The 15,235-nt window shown below is 39.0% G+C and overlaps 1 protein-coding gene across 1 annotated transcript in view; it reads right to left on the reverse strand.

The window, feature by feature from the left end:
• bcl2l12 (BCL2 like 12) overlaps positions 1–1,609 on the reverse strand; it is a 38,008-nt gene extending 36,399 nt beyond the window's left edge. The window contains exon 1 of the mRNA XM_076751845.1: positions 1,541–1,609. The gene's annotated coding sequence lies outside the window, so the exon portion shown is untranslated. The remainder of the gene's footprint in view (positions 1–1,540) is intronic.
• Between the last annotated feature and the right edge of the window lie 13,626 nt (positions 1,610–15,235).

Genomic DNA, 15,235 nt, shown 5'->3' on the forward strand with positions numbered 1-15,235 from the left:
GATATAGCCCCAAATCACAACAGAAGTTGTCTCAGGACACTTTCCATATAGAGCAGGTACAGACCATATTCTTTATCTACAGAGACCCAACAATTAGAGTACGTATTGTATCCTTTTCCCCAACGTTATTTTCAGGTACCATACAAGAACTCAGTGCAGTCCTTTTGTTCTAACAGAAAAAAAGACCACCCAAAGACTTGCCGGAAACTCGTCAATCAAACAACAACACTGCATATAAAACTTAAGCAACAGACAGAAAAATGTTTTCCCAAAGGTTCAAGTTTGTTTTGTTTTTTCCTGAGGTGTCCCAGGAGCACTATAAGCATGGACCAAAAACCAAATGATTTTATTTTAAAATCACTTTATTTACTCAGGCATGTCAGCATGCTAACATGCTAAGGTGAACATGATAAACATTAAACCATCTAATCAGCACTTTAGTACTGCCCTTGTGAGAATGTTAGCATGCGGCATTTAGCTGAAAGCACAGCTGTGCCTAATTACAGCCTCACAGATTGGCTAGCATGTGATATTTTCTTCCACTTATCTGGGGCCAGGCTGTGGTGGCAGCAGGCTAAGCAAGGTAGTACATTTAGACACACAGTGAATCCTAAAATCACTATAAGGCAACAACTTGCTTCGGAAATCAGCTTAAAGATTGGGTTCATTAGTTTCGACTACAGTTAGGTGGCCAGAATCAGATACCTGGCTGAAAGTGAAATGCTCTGAACATCCCTGCATTATATAAATGAAAACACAAAAGAGCATATAAATTCAGCACTTAATATAATAACAATAAACAACTGGGTCACTCGCATACTTTCTGATTATGTATAATGATACAAACATTCTGGGAAAGTTATTAAAATTGTCATTAGCCTACCAGAAACTGTGCTGTTAGTTGCAGTATAGTATATCAGAGGGAAAGGACATGATAAACACGTGTGAAGACCAAGGTTAACAGGAGCATGATAAAAGAGCATACTGGATTATGGTGAAAGAGGCAGAAGATGTAGGTCAGCTGAGAACAGGATTGATGGGAAGAATCGGACAAATTGGACGTTGTAGGAGTTAACTTGGTCCACAGGATGATAGTAATGTAGTAGTAAGAGTGCAAGCCGCTGTTAAACCTCAAAGAGGAAGAAGCGGTCGAGAGAGATTATGGCACCGGGACGGTGACAGAAGAATCCGTGCCGGCCAGTCGGCCGGCATTGTATGAACACTTCTCTTCCCTCTCTCCACCCACCAGGAAATACTAGCGTGACTGATCTTTTTATCTTTCTGAAAAACTCACCACCACCTCTAACAGCGAATCGCCTTTGCTTTTTTAATAGAAGCACAAGACCTACAAAATAAAACTTCAATACTTTCAGTTTGTACTGAAAAGGAAACGAAGGATAAACGATTCTACGGAGGCCCTGTTGGACAAAAGTTTTCAATCATCACAGACTGAGTTGATACTGAGCTGACTAAAACATTTCAGAAATGTGGGATCTAATTAGTGGACAGAAAGGTAAACTCCACGAAACTTCCTTCGTACCTGTATTTAAGTTTCAGCGAATCGACGAAGTTGTCGTTGTCTGCCGGTGACCAGCACTGTGCGTTCACAGCACTGGGAGGAGCGACGTGCCTGGAAGGATCTGCGCTGATCGACTGTTAGCCAGAAGTTTATTATGCATCATATTGATCATGATTTCTCTGTAATAGGCAGCATGATATTTGTTTTCACTGTATCCAATGACACAATTGAGCATTTCGATTAGAGATCTTAAGAGACTAAATTTATATTCTCAATTATCTACGCCAGTTATGACAATTTTTATGATAGGCGATTTTTGAACGTAAATAATCATACTCTTTTGTTTCTTTAATTGCTGAATTGAATCAATTTTATCCAACATTTTACCTAGCCTACTCATACCAGGTACACTTACGACCGTATAACTCCCACGTGACAGTCTTACAGGCATTTTACCCTCCTCTTGTGATGATTACTTATTATTTTATTTTTTCTATTTATTTCTGTGAAGCGTCTTTAAGTGTCCTGAAAAGCATAGAAGTACAATGTATTATTATAATTATTATTTTACTGCCGATATATTTTTTTTTAGTAAACTTTGGTGGACCCCTGACACAGTGGGCCCACTAAAACTAAAAATTTACCTTTAACCTCACACCTCCCGCGAAAATTAAACAATAAATGGAACTATTGAACAGCAGAAAGAAGATGGAGAAAGAATAAACTGATGACATCAATTATCATATATTCCACAGCTTTAAACATGCAAGACAAGCACATTATATTGTTTACTTATATCATGTGTTGCTTCTTATTAGTATTTTTAAAAAAAAACATGGTTAAGGCATTCTTTTATTGCTATGGTTCTCATTTCTAGAAAAGCCTTCTGAGGACAGCATAAAATGTTGGTATTTTTAAAATGCAAACTCAAAGAGCTATTTTTTTTTAATCTGGCTTTAAATTGAATTTATGTATTTTATCTGTTTATTTTTATATTTCATTTATGGTGGCATTTCCTCAATTAAATGTTTTCATTGCTTTGTGTTTGGATCCAATTCTTGTCATCCTGTTTTGGGATGGCAAAAATTGCCTCAGTGACCTTCAGTGCCAGTTGTATTTGAAAATGTCTTGAAATCCAATCCAATTGTTTCTTGCAAATTCCACTATGTTCATGAAGAGCACATCCTCAGGCAGGTGAAATTAAGGGAAAGTAATTCAAAAACTGTAATGAGCAAACTACAGTATATGACATTCACACACTGTTGCAAAAGTCAGTGTGCTACTAGAGATTTAAGGTGTGGTGTATTATTGCTCACTAGATGTCCCCCAAAGCTTATTTGTCTTTTCTTGGCCTTATCAGCTGTGGCAATGGCTGTCAGGCACTCCCAGATAAGGAATAAGAACTGGCTGCAGTTCAGAGTCTTTTTCATGAAAATGCTGATCATGGGTTCAAGGACCCAGGTTTTCTTGAATTTTTCTAAGTTTGGGGACTTGTTTTCTTGAAACTGTCGAAGGATATTCTTTTCTGAGGTTTCTTTTTTGTTTTCAGAAAAGATCATAAATTCATTTTCAAAGGGAATAGAAATTCAGTATTGCTTTGAGGTAAAATTGTGGGGTAATTCTCATCCAGCTGGATACAGTGATTTGCAGTTGATTAAGATCAATATCTAAAATTTTCTTATACAAGAATAATCCATTAAAATGGATGAAAAAAGGGTAATATACTAATCTGTTGTACTTTATGTTTTCTTTTTGATCTCATGGTTGCTTATTTTTAAGGATTATATGACTTTTGTATTTGCTTACAATATGCTATTGAGGTGATATTTCTTCTGTAAACCTCTTGAGGTTTTCTAAATGTCACTGGCACAATTTATTTCTTTTCTTTTATCTTTATCATTGTATTTTTCTGTTTTTTTTCATGCTGTTCAAATATGTATGTATGTATGTGTGTGTGTGTGTGTGTGTGTGTGTGTGTGTGTTTGTGTGTGTGCGTGTGCGTATGTGTGTGTGTCTGTGTGTACATAAGTTTTTCCTCGCAACTGTCGCAAAGTGCTTGATCTTGAGGGAATTGTTGTGATTTGGCACTATATAAATAAATTTAATTGAATACACACACACACACACACACACACACACACACACACATATATACACAACCCTGATTCCAAAAAAGTTCTACAGATCAATGTAGTAATATCCTTTTCACAATCATGTTTCACAAAGTGGTGAACTTCAGTGCATCTTTGCTTGTGAACAACTGAGCCTTTCGAGGATGCCCCTTTCATACCCAATCCTGCATTAGCAGTGGTCACCTGTGACCAATCAACTTGGTTACCTGAGGAATGTTCCAAACAGATGTATTTGAGCATTCCACAACTTTCTTTTGTTGCTCCTGTCCCAATTTGTTTGAAACATGTGGCTGACATCAAATTCAGAATAAGCATGTACTTACAAAAAACTATGATGTTGATGAGGTTAAGCATTAAGTATATTGTCTTTGTACTGTTTTCAATTCTGTATATGTTAAAAAAGACCAGCAAATGAACACATTCTGTTTTATTTATGTGTTACACAGCATCCCAACTTTTTTGGAATCAGGGTTGTAAAATCTCATCCTTGATCAGCATGTTTATGAGGAGATGTGATTAAGGGCATGGAGCAGAGTGGAAATCCGGCTGTGCACATGAGTTTTACAGTGACTTAGTATAAAACAGAATTATGCATATACACGCACTGCTTTGTAGATGTTACTCAAAGAGTGCATATTTCTTCCTTTTTGCATGCAGTCAGAGTTTTATGCATGAGGGCCCTGTTGCCAGACACATAATAAGGGCACAAGAAGAGACTTCAGTATCATTGTTCTCCTGAAGGTTTGCAGCCAGGCATTAGATCACAAAATGAACAAGTCAAATAAAATGCAGTGCACTATCTGATACAGCAAAGTGCACTTCTTCATTTCTATATATAGCATTACAGACTGTCAGTGGGTACAGGAATATAACAGAGTAAAGCACTCACTTAGCTGCCTGTAGTGGCATCCTGGGGGGAGCCGTCAGACTTTTTAGGAGGAGGTAATCACAATTGTATAGAAATAATCCTGCTTTCTGCACCAGCCTTGCCTTGTCACCCTGTTTTGTTTTTTTTTGTTTTTTTTTTTTCAGACTCAAACCAAACGGTGCTTCAAGTGTATATATATTTATACCTGGAAATGCTTTAGACAATCCATAATATGAATGATGCACAGTTAGCTTTAATGTCCCGCATACATTAAGTGTATTATGAACTATTTGCAACAACAGTTGGGATAAAAGTTGTCATAGTTACAGTACAACAGACAATACCTGTTAGTAGGATAAATCTTTTGTTGGTTTGGGTCTTTTCATCAGTTTGGTTAACAATGAGAAAAACGCTGAATTTACATTAAAGGCTGTGATAAACATATTTTCTCATTCAGAATCTTAATATGAATGATTGGTTTACATGAAGACATGATTTTTGAAAAAAAGATAGAACAGTTTTGGATACTGCACTGAGATGTCTTATCTGTGGTCTTCTTATTTGATTGAAGTTGGTGGAGCTCAGTTGGGGAAATGTAATGTATTACCATGCACCAATCATTATTAAGACACACTTAATCTGATTAATCTGATCATCAGAATCTGATGACATGATGACCATGAAAGAGGGACAGTGAATCAGAACACCACACCATCTTTTGGATTCAACTTTGTACAGTAGATTCATGAAGAATGTAAAAAAAGAAAAAAAAAAGTAAATAAATAAAACAAATTAATCAGTAATTATCAATTACCCCAAGGGGCTATTAATTATCTCCAAATGGGTATTTGCAAAATCAATTTACATGTTCAAGTGGGGATTTACCAGTTTCCATTCTTGTTCATGTTGATGTCTTCCTATTGACACAGCATTCAAAGAGCATAACAGAAAGTAAAAATGTTCCCATACAACATTGATGTCTGTTTTATTTGGGAATACATACAAACTATCACAAAGGCATAACTCCAACAATAAATGAGATGAGAATGAAAATACCCATGAAAACAGACTAAACAGAAAAACAAAGTATAACAGAGTAAACAGAAACAGAGTAAACAGAATCAATCACATAACAGCAGCAGTCCTTAGCACAGTCCCCCCAAACCTGTCCAGCGTCACTGTGGTATCAAGACACTGGTACAAGGATTGGGAGTGACCAGACCAAGAAAGGCATGAATGAGGACTGGCATAATATGTATGAGATCCTTTGAAATAAAGTCCTTTGAATACAGTCCTTCGAAATAAAGCAGAAAAAGGCAGTGCACTCAAAACAAAATCACAGTAAATTCTCAAAAAGTCTAGTAACATTTTGCTTTCAACATATTTAGAACTCAGTAATAGGCAAAATGACTAGTTAACATTTTTGTTTCTAGTATGAACAATTAAAATTAAACACAAGAAAAAAACAAAAATGGAAAACATGTCTATATTGTTGTGTCCATGCTTACCTCCTGCAATACAAAGCCATTTCCTCCCTGGCAGTGAAGTGTCTGCTCTCTCCAACTCTCATTCATCTATATTTGGAGCTTTCTCTACACTGATCTCTGCCTTCTGCCTTCCTGTCGTCTTGTGGTCCCTATCCATATTCCAATCCCTCTTTCTATCGTCCTGCACTGCCCCCATCACTCTGTCTCACCCCAACAAATCACTGTTCATCTGGGGCCAATAGGGAGGCAGGCTACAGGGCGAGGCACTTCCTCTGTGACAGGAAACTAACAACAAACACCCAGAATACACGAGCAAGGGGAGGAGGTTAATGAGAAAGGGAGAAAAAAAGACATACAATGTTTGATGGCTCTAAATAGAGTTCTAGGGGTCAGAAAAAGGTCAGTATTTCTAAAATATAACTAACTTTACTTGAGCCATATATCATTATGCTATGCTCATCAAATTTCACTGATCCACCATTTTGTTTTTCAGTCAGGATGCTCTGTATGTTTATGTGCTACTGATTACTGATAGAGCCACTCACATCTAATTAATGAGAACTGTCTTTGACATGCTTCCAAAAGCAAAGTTTTACTATTCTATATTCACATACCTGTTAATCTTACAGGTTAACAGATCACGTATCAGACAGAGAGTATAACAAGTGCAGAAACTTCCCTGTCAATGCTACATTAAAGGAAAGGTTTGCATTCTTTTTAAGTCTGTCTTAAAACAATTGGAGGCTGCACTGAAAGATTTATGACTTGCTAATCGTTCTTCCATACTTGCAGCAAATATGTGCATTATTAAAATGATGGGGACAAAGTCAACAGTACTTGTGTGTAAAATGCCTTCGAAACATTTGCTGAAGCTAAAATGAGGCTTCAGCAAATAACGTAGGTATCTTCCAAAGTTACTGTTAGTTACAAAATCTGCTGTGTTTTCACAAGCACTGTTTCATTGCTGAACTGCAGTTGGGAGAAAGTGCACAAAGAGGACATTTTGGAAAATATGCACTTCATCAAACTAACTCTTACTGTTGGAGACTCATTTCAGGTTTGGCTGAACCTTCCAAAATATTTTTTCAGAGAACAAAGACTGTGGATTTTTTTTTTCCTCCAACTTTGACATCGGCATGGCATATAGTAGGGATCTTTTCACAGCCAGCATGGACCAGAGGAACAATTCATCTTTCACCCCTCCTTCGAACAGCAACTGTCAAATCATAGTTTGGTAACTGTAACTTGGTACCAGCAGGCCTGCTAAGCTTTACATTTCAGTATGTGTTGTTACAGTGTGCATGAGGCTACAAGAAGACTGATACTCTGTATCTCAAGGGTTTGGAGGGTGGTGTCCTTTTTTGCAGTCTTTCAAAAACCTAAAACACAAAACCAAATGTGAGGAATGGATTAAACCTTGTCTTTATCTGCTCTTAGGTAAGCTGCAAATGTAGCGTCTCTGGCTAACTAACTTACTTCCTACAGTGGTAAAATGATATTACATCCAAATGCAATAGGCATGTTATTAGCTTTCTACATTATTTTGTAGGTGTTATGGCTCGAGAGACAAAGAAAGCCCAGGACCCAGAATGCAGGGACAAGAGAACAGATTTAATGACCAAAAATTCAAAGTAACAAACAATACAACAAAAAACTCTGCAAGGGGAAAAAAAAATCACTAAAGCAACTAAAACGAGAGGAAAATAAAAATCTCCACGAGGGGAAAAGGCACTAAGCAAAGTAACAACACAAAATCACCTCAATGGGGAATCACAATGCTAGAGAAAAGTAACAACAGAAAATCACCTTCACAGGGAGGACACTAGTAAATTCAAAAGGCTAGATAAGTTTATGGCTGCATAAACTCGAACGCATGGCAAGAGATGAGAGAACAAAGCGTGGCAAGACACAAGGAGCCTGGACAAAGGAATCATCTGGCACAGAAGTGAGTGAGGAGCTGACTTAAGAAGCCGCACGCTGATGAAGGCTGATGCGACTCAGGTGCATCTCAGCGGCGCAGCCGGAGGAGCTCAGCCTCGCCCCCTGCCACACTCCAGACTGCTGAGAGGGAAAACACAGGCAGAACAGAAAAACAAACAACAAAAGAACACAGCCATAACAGTGGGGTTACAGGTCACATTAGAAAAATACCTGTTCAGGAACGACACACGTCAGATCAGTGTCTACTCAGTGATGGGTAAGCTACTTGGAAAGATTGGTGATCTTACCTAGCAAGGTTGTTCATTGGTTAATTCAGTCATTACATTCGTTTTTTTGTTAGTGTCTTGGTGAGTGGTGATAAGATTAGCAGCATAAATATGGATTATCACAGTAGGCCTAAGAATAAAGTAGAACTGCAGATGGTTGATTATCACTAATATTTTTCAGTTGAGGAGCTGACGTGACTCTCAAGCACACATCCCACAGGAGCATGCATGGGAGACTGACTTTGATGACCACGCAAGGCCACTTACCTACAAAGGATCCAACAAAAAGCGTACGTAATTTTCCAAAACAGCTCTCTGTGTCCTCCAAAATAATCAATAGTCTCAATCCTCCTATCTCATTGCACCTCCAATACTGTAGTCCTTGCCTTCCCAAAGTCTGAACCTCGGTCCATCTCTGGACCGAACACCAGAACAGTCAATTCAGACTCCACCTGTATCTCATGTTTTCTATTTTGACAGATATGCTATTGATTAATCAGTTGTTGGTGATGTTGAATATACTTTGCATTGGATCTTCATTTGTGGTGAAGAATGTTGAGGAGTTTTCAAGAGAGGCCAAGAGCATCTTCCTATGGGCAAGTGCTGCATCTCTGCAGACAGAATTGATTGACCTGCAGGAATATGTGGTGTTGGGATATGGTAGGAGAAAGTTTGCTTATTAGCAGATATTAAGGATAGCGTGAGGATCTGGTAGATTTGTCTGCTCCGGTTCTCTCTTTCCCTTTTCCCTGGTGTTATGTGTCTGTCTGTCTGTTCCCCTGTCTGTCTCAGCTAGGTGTTTCCTTGCACCCAGCTGACTCCGCCTCTCCAGCAGCGCACCTGAAGCACATGAGCCTGATTAGAGCTCAGGTACTTAAGGAGGAAGCTGAGCTGGAGTGGTTGCCGGATTATCCTGATCTCTTCCATGAGTCATCCAGAACCAAGCTCTGTAAGTATGCACTGCCTATGCCTAGTTGCAATCTCAGTCTTCAACCTGTGGATGTTTTCCCTTGCCTCACCTGTGCTTTGTCTGTTCGCAGTGCCTACCAGCCACATTCAACCTTTGCCCAGCCTCAGCCTCCCACGTAGAGAAATTGTTTGTTCCACTCATTGAGTGCGTCTTTTGTTCCTCTCTCTACTCGTTGAGTGCGCTTTTTGTTTTTGTCATCTCCACTCCTTTTGAGTGCCCTTATAGTTATTTGTACTCCACTCCTTTTGAGTGTGTTTTGTGTTGTTCTAATTTTAAATAAATTTGGCTTGTTCTTTCAACTCTTGTCTCCAGATCTGTACATTGAGTCCTTGTACTTGTATTTTTGGGCCAAGCCTAACAGGTAGTTATTGTTATCAAGAGATCAACAGAAATCAGTGACCAATAACCAACCTTTGCTACATTGTCACAAAGGGGCTGTCCACTTAAAATTGCAATGTTTAAAATACCATTGTACATTTATCAGGTGAAGAGTAAAGGGTTGAATGCAAGCACTGACCCTCATAATTAGCTGTTACCACAACACTCATGCACAATTAATCACAGATAACTGCTCCTTAACTGTACACTAGTGTGTTTTTTACTTCAGCAATACTGATAAACAATCAATCTAATAAATAAACATCGATTGTCCAACTACAACACAAGCAGCTGTAATACAAGCAACTACACTAACAAACACAAAGGCAGCAAGCAAATTTGTTGCACATGTGAAGCACAAGCAAAGATGAGTTATACTACCACTAGCTACGCCTTTAAGGTATGTATGGGAATGCCTGCAAAGGCACGTGGATGTGTGTGTGTGTGGGGGGTTAGTCAAAGATTGAGAGAGAGAAAGATGACTTAGGGCATACAAGTTATTCTTCTCTTGAAGAAACCTTCCGCAGGTAAAGTGAGATGACTGGATACACCAGGCATCTCCAAACTATTCCACAAAGGGCCGTGTGGCTGCAGGTTTTTCCTCCAACCAATCAAGAGCACGAAGTCTTACAGCGAGATCAGCTGATGAAATGAGTCAAGTCTGGTGTCCTGCTGCTTGGTTGGAAAGAAAACCTTCAGCCACTCAGCCCTTTGTGGAATAGTTTGGAGATGCCTGGGATACACAATCAGCCAATCTTTTTTAGGATCCACATGTGTTCAGTTAACACAAACAGTCTATTAATCATCAGCACTGTCTGCTTAGGGTAATAAAAGTACAAACTTTTGATTGGGAACGATCTCCTGTAGCAACTTCATGTCACAGTGGAAGGGCGAAGTGGAGAGGGGCAATTTACAATTAGTCATTTGGCAGGCGCTTTTATCCAAAGAGACGTACATTGATTCTCATATCCTTGACGACATGATAGCCCTGCCCTACAAGAATTCCCCCGGAGTTCTGGTGGGTCTTGTCCAATGGGAAACCAGGATTTGGATTCAAGCCAAATCTTACAGTCAGTATGAATCTGCATTCTCCATAATGACTGTGGTTAAAGCTCCCTTCTCACAGTAGCTTGACTAAAGAACATTGGGATCTCTGTCTGGCAATCACACCTTTTGTGCTTGGTTCAAGCAAGTGAGTGCAGGGAAACTATGCCATTTCCCTCAATAAGTTTAAACATATTTTGAAAGAATAGATGTTGTTTAAAAGTTATAAGTGAGTTAATTAAATATTATCACTAGTCATTCTAGACCTCTGGCCTTGAATAAAAATCACCTTTGAGGGATAAGTTTTAGAACCCCTGCTGTAGTCCTATGTGAGGGCTGTAAATGTGTGAGGTCATAGTTAAAGGTAGTGTTATAATAGAACTGCAGTGTATTGACAGGTGGTTAATTTTTTGTCCTCCCTGTGTACACACATGGGGGGTCAGAATATTAGAAACACCTTTGAATACAATGCAGCTCAGTACATCAACATCACCAATTTTGACCTTGATGCTAAAATACATAATTGAATTAAAACCTCTATTTCAGCATAAAAAATCCTGACAATTATAGGCAACAGGGCTGAAAATTAGTTGAACTGGTGTATTTACCAATTACATTAGAATGTACAGGTGTGCCTTATAAAGTGGTCACTGAGTGTATATCCCTCCAAACTTAAGTCAAGGATCCCCCTGTATGCTCTCCTGGGATGTGTGGTTCAAAGTGTGGTCAAAACACTGAGCTAATCTTTTAGTTACATAACAGCAAATCTCCACAATGATGGACCCACAAAATGTAGAATGGATTGCATCTGTGTTGTTGTTTTTGTTATTAGGATGACTGATGTCACCAGGCCCGTCTACATGGTGCTGCCTAGTGGTAATCACGTGTAGAGGGAACTGTAGAAATGTTGCCGGACATTAACCCCTGATACCTGATGGTGAGGAACACACTCTGCGTCCACAATGTGTCTGTGCGCTATCATTGTATGGATGAGCAGCTGACTCTGTAATTCTTTCGGTTGGAGATGTTTTGAGCAGTGATCATTCAGTGAAGTTCATAGATCACCCACAGCCAGGTGTCCACATCTCCTTTTCTTCCTACTGTGGTGTTGGAATGGAAGAATGCAGTTGCTATTTTGAGAAGTTGCATGCCTTTTCTTGCCTGCTTTCTGCCATCTGTCTGTTCCTGTTGGAGGTTGAGTAAGTTTCTTTGAAGACTGTCCTTTCAAGGAAAAAGTTATCTACCCTCTCCCTGGATATATATATATGATAAAATGTTTTGTCTGCTGCAGTCTGTCCAGCTTGAAACCATTCAAACTGTCTGATAGTGCAGTTTTCTTTAGAAGTATCAAGAGCTACATGAACCACGTGACCACGTGGCAGTGAGATCAACTAGTCTTTCAGCTGTGCTTGTCTCGGGTATTGTCATGCTTGCATTCAAGGATTCAAGCATTAACTACATCCATGTGCATGGCTGTGCACATATCATGCTGTTGGAGGTAGGTCTTGTCAATTTTCCAGTGTTTTCCCAATAAATGCACATTTGGCAGGTGCCAACTCATCAGGAAGACTCTATATTTATATAAATATACAGCATACAAGTTAAGAACTTTATAGTGTTATTCCTGTAAAGCTACATACGCTATCCGATACAGTTAACAGTAGGTTTGTCATGAAGTGTGTCTTGGCTTCATAAATACTTGCAGATGCAGCTGCTGCACAGATTGAATTAAAAACAAAGTCAGATTGTAGAAGTTAGGTTATCACCATAAAGTTGATGAGCTGAGAACCCCACTCCCTGGCCCGGGTATGCACACTGTGACTCAGGAGGAATTGGTGCTATAAGTTGCGCATCTTAATCTTCTCGAGCAGTTTGGTGATGTGTTACCAGAGCTGTTAAATTAAAATCTCTCTATTCTCTCACATCTCTTGTTGTGATGTTGCTCTGGTCACCCTGTTTCCTGACTTTGAAGCTGCCCCCTGCAGATCCTCTCATCTCAACACAGGCCATTCTTACCTCTGCAAAATACTTTGGTCCAAAAGTTTGATTTGTTTGAATTTTCTCAGATGAAACTACAGTGTAGACAGACTCAACCATTCTATACAGGTTTTTGTCCAATAAAATAAGTCTCCAGTCTCATGCCTTGTATGTCACCCAGTTCTGAGCCTAGTTTAAAAGCAACCAAACTCTCCTCTAGCCACTTCCCACTTCTTGTTACCCTCCCGGAACTGATAAAAAGGTATGTGAGCCCCCAGGGAATTCTTTTACCCGAACACCCTGGAAGAAGGAGAACAGGCAGAGGTAAGTTTGTTCATGGCACCAACAGCTTTCAATTTACCATTACAATTGGCTGTAGTTTGAATCTCACACTCAATCAAACATTTCACCATTCTTGATTCAAACATCACTGTGCGTTATTTCCTCTTTCACAGGGATTGACAAGGTGGACCCGCCCCAGGTCTCCACTGTGCACATGTGACACAAGCCAACTGCAACATCAAACATTTAATAGATATGTTTGCTAAAATATCACGTGTGTCAATCTCTGGTGTACTCATATGTACAGTGCTGCTCGAAAGTTTGTGAACTCACCAGACATGGTCACTGTTTTTGTAAAAACATTAAAGTAACCTTATTAAACATACATCCAAATCCCAATTTGTAAAACACACTTTCCAAATAATGGGCACACACAAAAAAAAGAGATATGTATTCATTATTTAATTCAACAAAGGTGGTTTATTTCACAAAAACTGAAAATTTAACGTGCAAAAGTATGTGAACTCCTATTAGTAGCATGTGGCTCCTCCTTTTGCAGCCATTACTTCAACCAAACGTCTTCTGTAACCACTAACCAGTCTCTTGCATCTGCTTATGGGGATTTTTGGTTACTCCTGCTTGCAGAACTCACAGTTACAGTTGAGAGAAGTTGGAGGGACATCTGGTATGTACCAACTTCTTTAGGTCTTGCCACACATTTCAATTGGATTAAGGTCCGGACTTTGACTGGGCCAATCCAGAGTATGAATCCTCTTTCTCTAAAGCCATTCCTTTGTAGTTTTGCTGGAATGCTTTGGGTCATTGTCTTGTTGCATAATCCACTTTTATCCCAGCTTCAACTCCCTGACTGATGGCAGCAGATTCTGGTCAAGAAATTGTTTATATGCCTGGGATTTCATGGTTTCTTGGATAATATGGAGTTATCCAGGTCCAGAAGCAGAAAAGCAGCCCCAGACCTTCACATTTCCCCCATGATGCTTCACTGTCGGGAGGAGGTTCTTTTTTTTCCATATGCAGTGATTGCTTTTCTCTCCAAACATGGTGGTTTTGATTGTCACTAAATAATTCTATTTTGGACTCGTCTGTCCAGAGAATTGACTTCCAGAAGGCTTCTGGTTTGTCCAAGTGCTCTCAAAGTTGAAACATACAGCTTTGTTCTGTTTTGAGAGCAAAGGCTTCCTTCTAGCAACCCTCCCATGAATGTCATGGCTATTCAATTTTTGTCTGATTGTAGACACATGCACATTTGTCCCAGATGCTACCAGAGAGGTCTGCAACTCTCTAGAGGTAATGTGTTGGCCTTTACCTGATTTATTCTTTTTCTGGCACTTCTGGGTGATAGTTTTAATGGCCGTCCACTTTTAGGCAGAGCTGCTATCATGTTGAAGGCCCTCCATTTGTAAATTATTTGTCTCGCAGTGGATGGATGGAGCTGGAATCTTTTGGAGATAGTCTTATAGCCCTCCCCAGACTGATGGGATCTCACTACCCTTTCTTCTTGTCCTCGTATATCCTTTGCTCTCGGCATTGTTGATTTGTATGGGCCTACAGTGGTTTGGTTGGTTTCCTCTCTCTTTTAATTAGTGCAAGTCAAACCCTTTCCCAAGGATGTCTCATTTCATTGGTGTTGCTGCTAAAATGATTAATAAACACCCATATGTGTTTCACCTGAGTCTGTTATCTGTTTGACTTAACCAATGCAGCCTGGGGTTCACTTACTTTTGCACATACACTAATTTCATGTTTCATGTAGTTTTTGGGCTACTTAAACAAGTCCCACTAAACAAGTATGTGCAATTGATAATCATATATCTGACATTTCATACATAAAAACTGGTGATGATAAAATAAGAAAATCATGGTAAAACAACAGAAACATCTATACTGCTCAAGGGGTTCCCATACTTTCAAGCAATATGTCAACTAGTATATATCACATTAGACATCTTTACTGGTAAAGTAGACTATTACCAGAGATTTAATAACTGCAACTCATCGTTATAAAACCCCATTCCCTAAAATTATCTTGAGGCTGAGAAAATCTTAGTCCCATTGCAAGACCATGGACAAATATCATTTTAGCGGGAGATGATTTTCATAGTTGAAAACAATCTCCAAAGAATCAAACAAAAACAATGACCTCAAAGGCAAGTTATACAGATTATATTATCTAAGTGTATTATAATTACACATAGTATATTATAATTAGACATAATTATTGTATTATAATTCTACACTTTTCTGTTTTCAGGATCTCTCATTTTTTGTTTCACTTGTGAATTTTTCAGTTCAGTAATCTGAATGAGCAACAAGTGGCATGAAACTGAAAAATTCAGCAGGAAAACTAAAC

The sequence above is a fragment of the Chaetodon auriga genome, chromosome 16 (assembly GCF_051107435.1).
Source record: "Chaetodon auriga isolate fChaAug3 chromosome 16, fChaAug3.hap1, whole genome shotgun sequence".
NCBI classification, from domain to species: Eukaryota; Metazoa; Chordata; class Actinopteri; order Chaetodontiformes; family Chaetodontidae; genus Chaetodon; species Chaetodon auriga.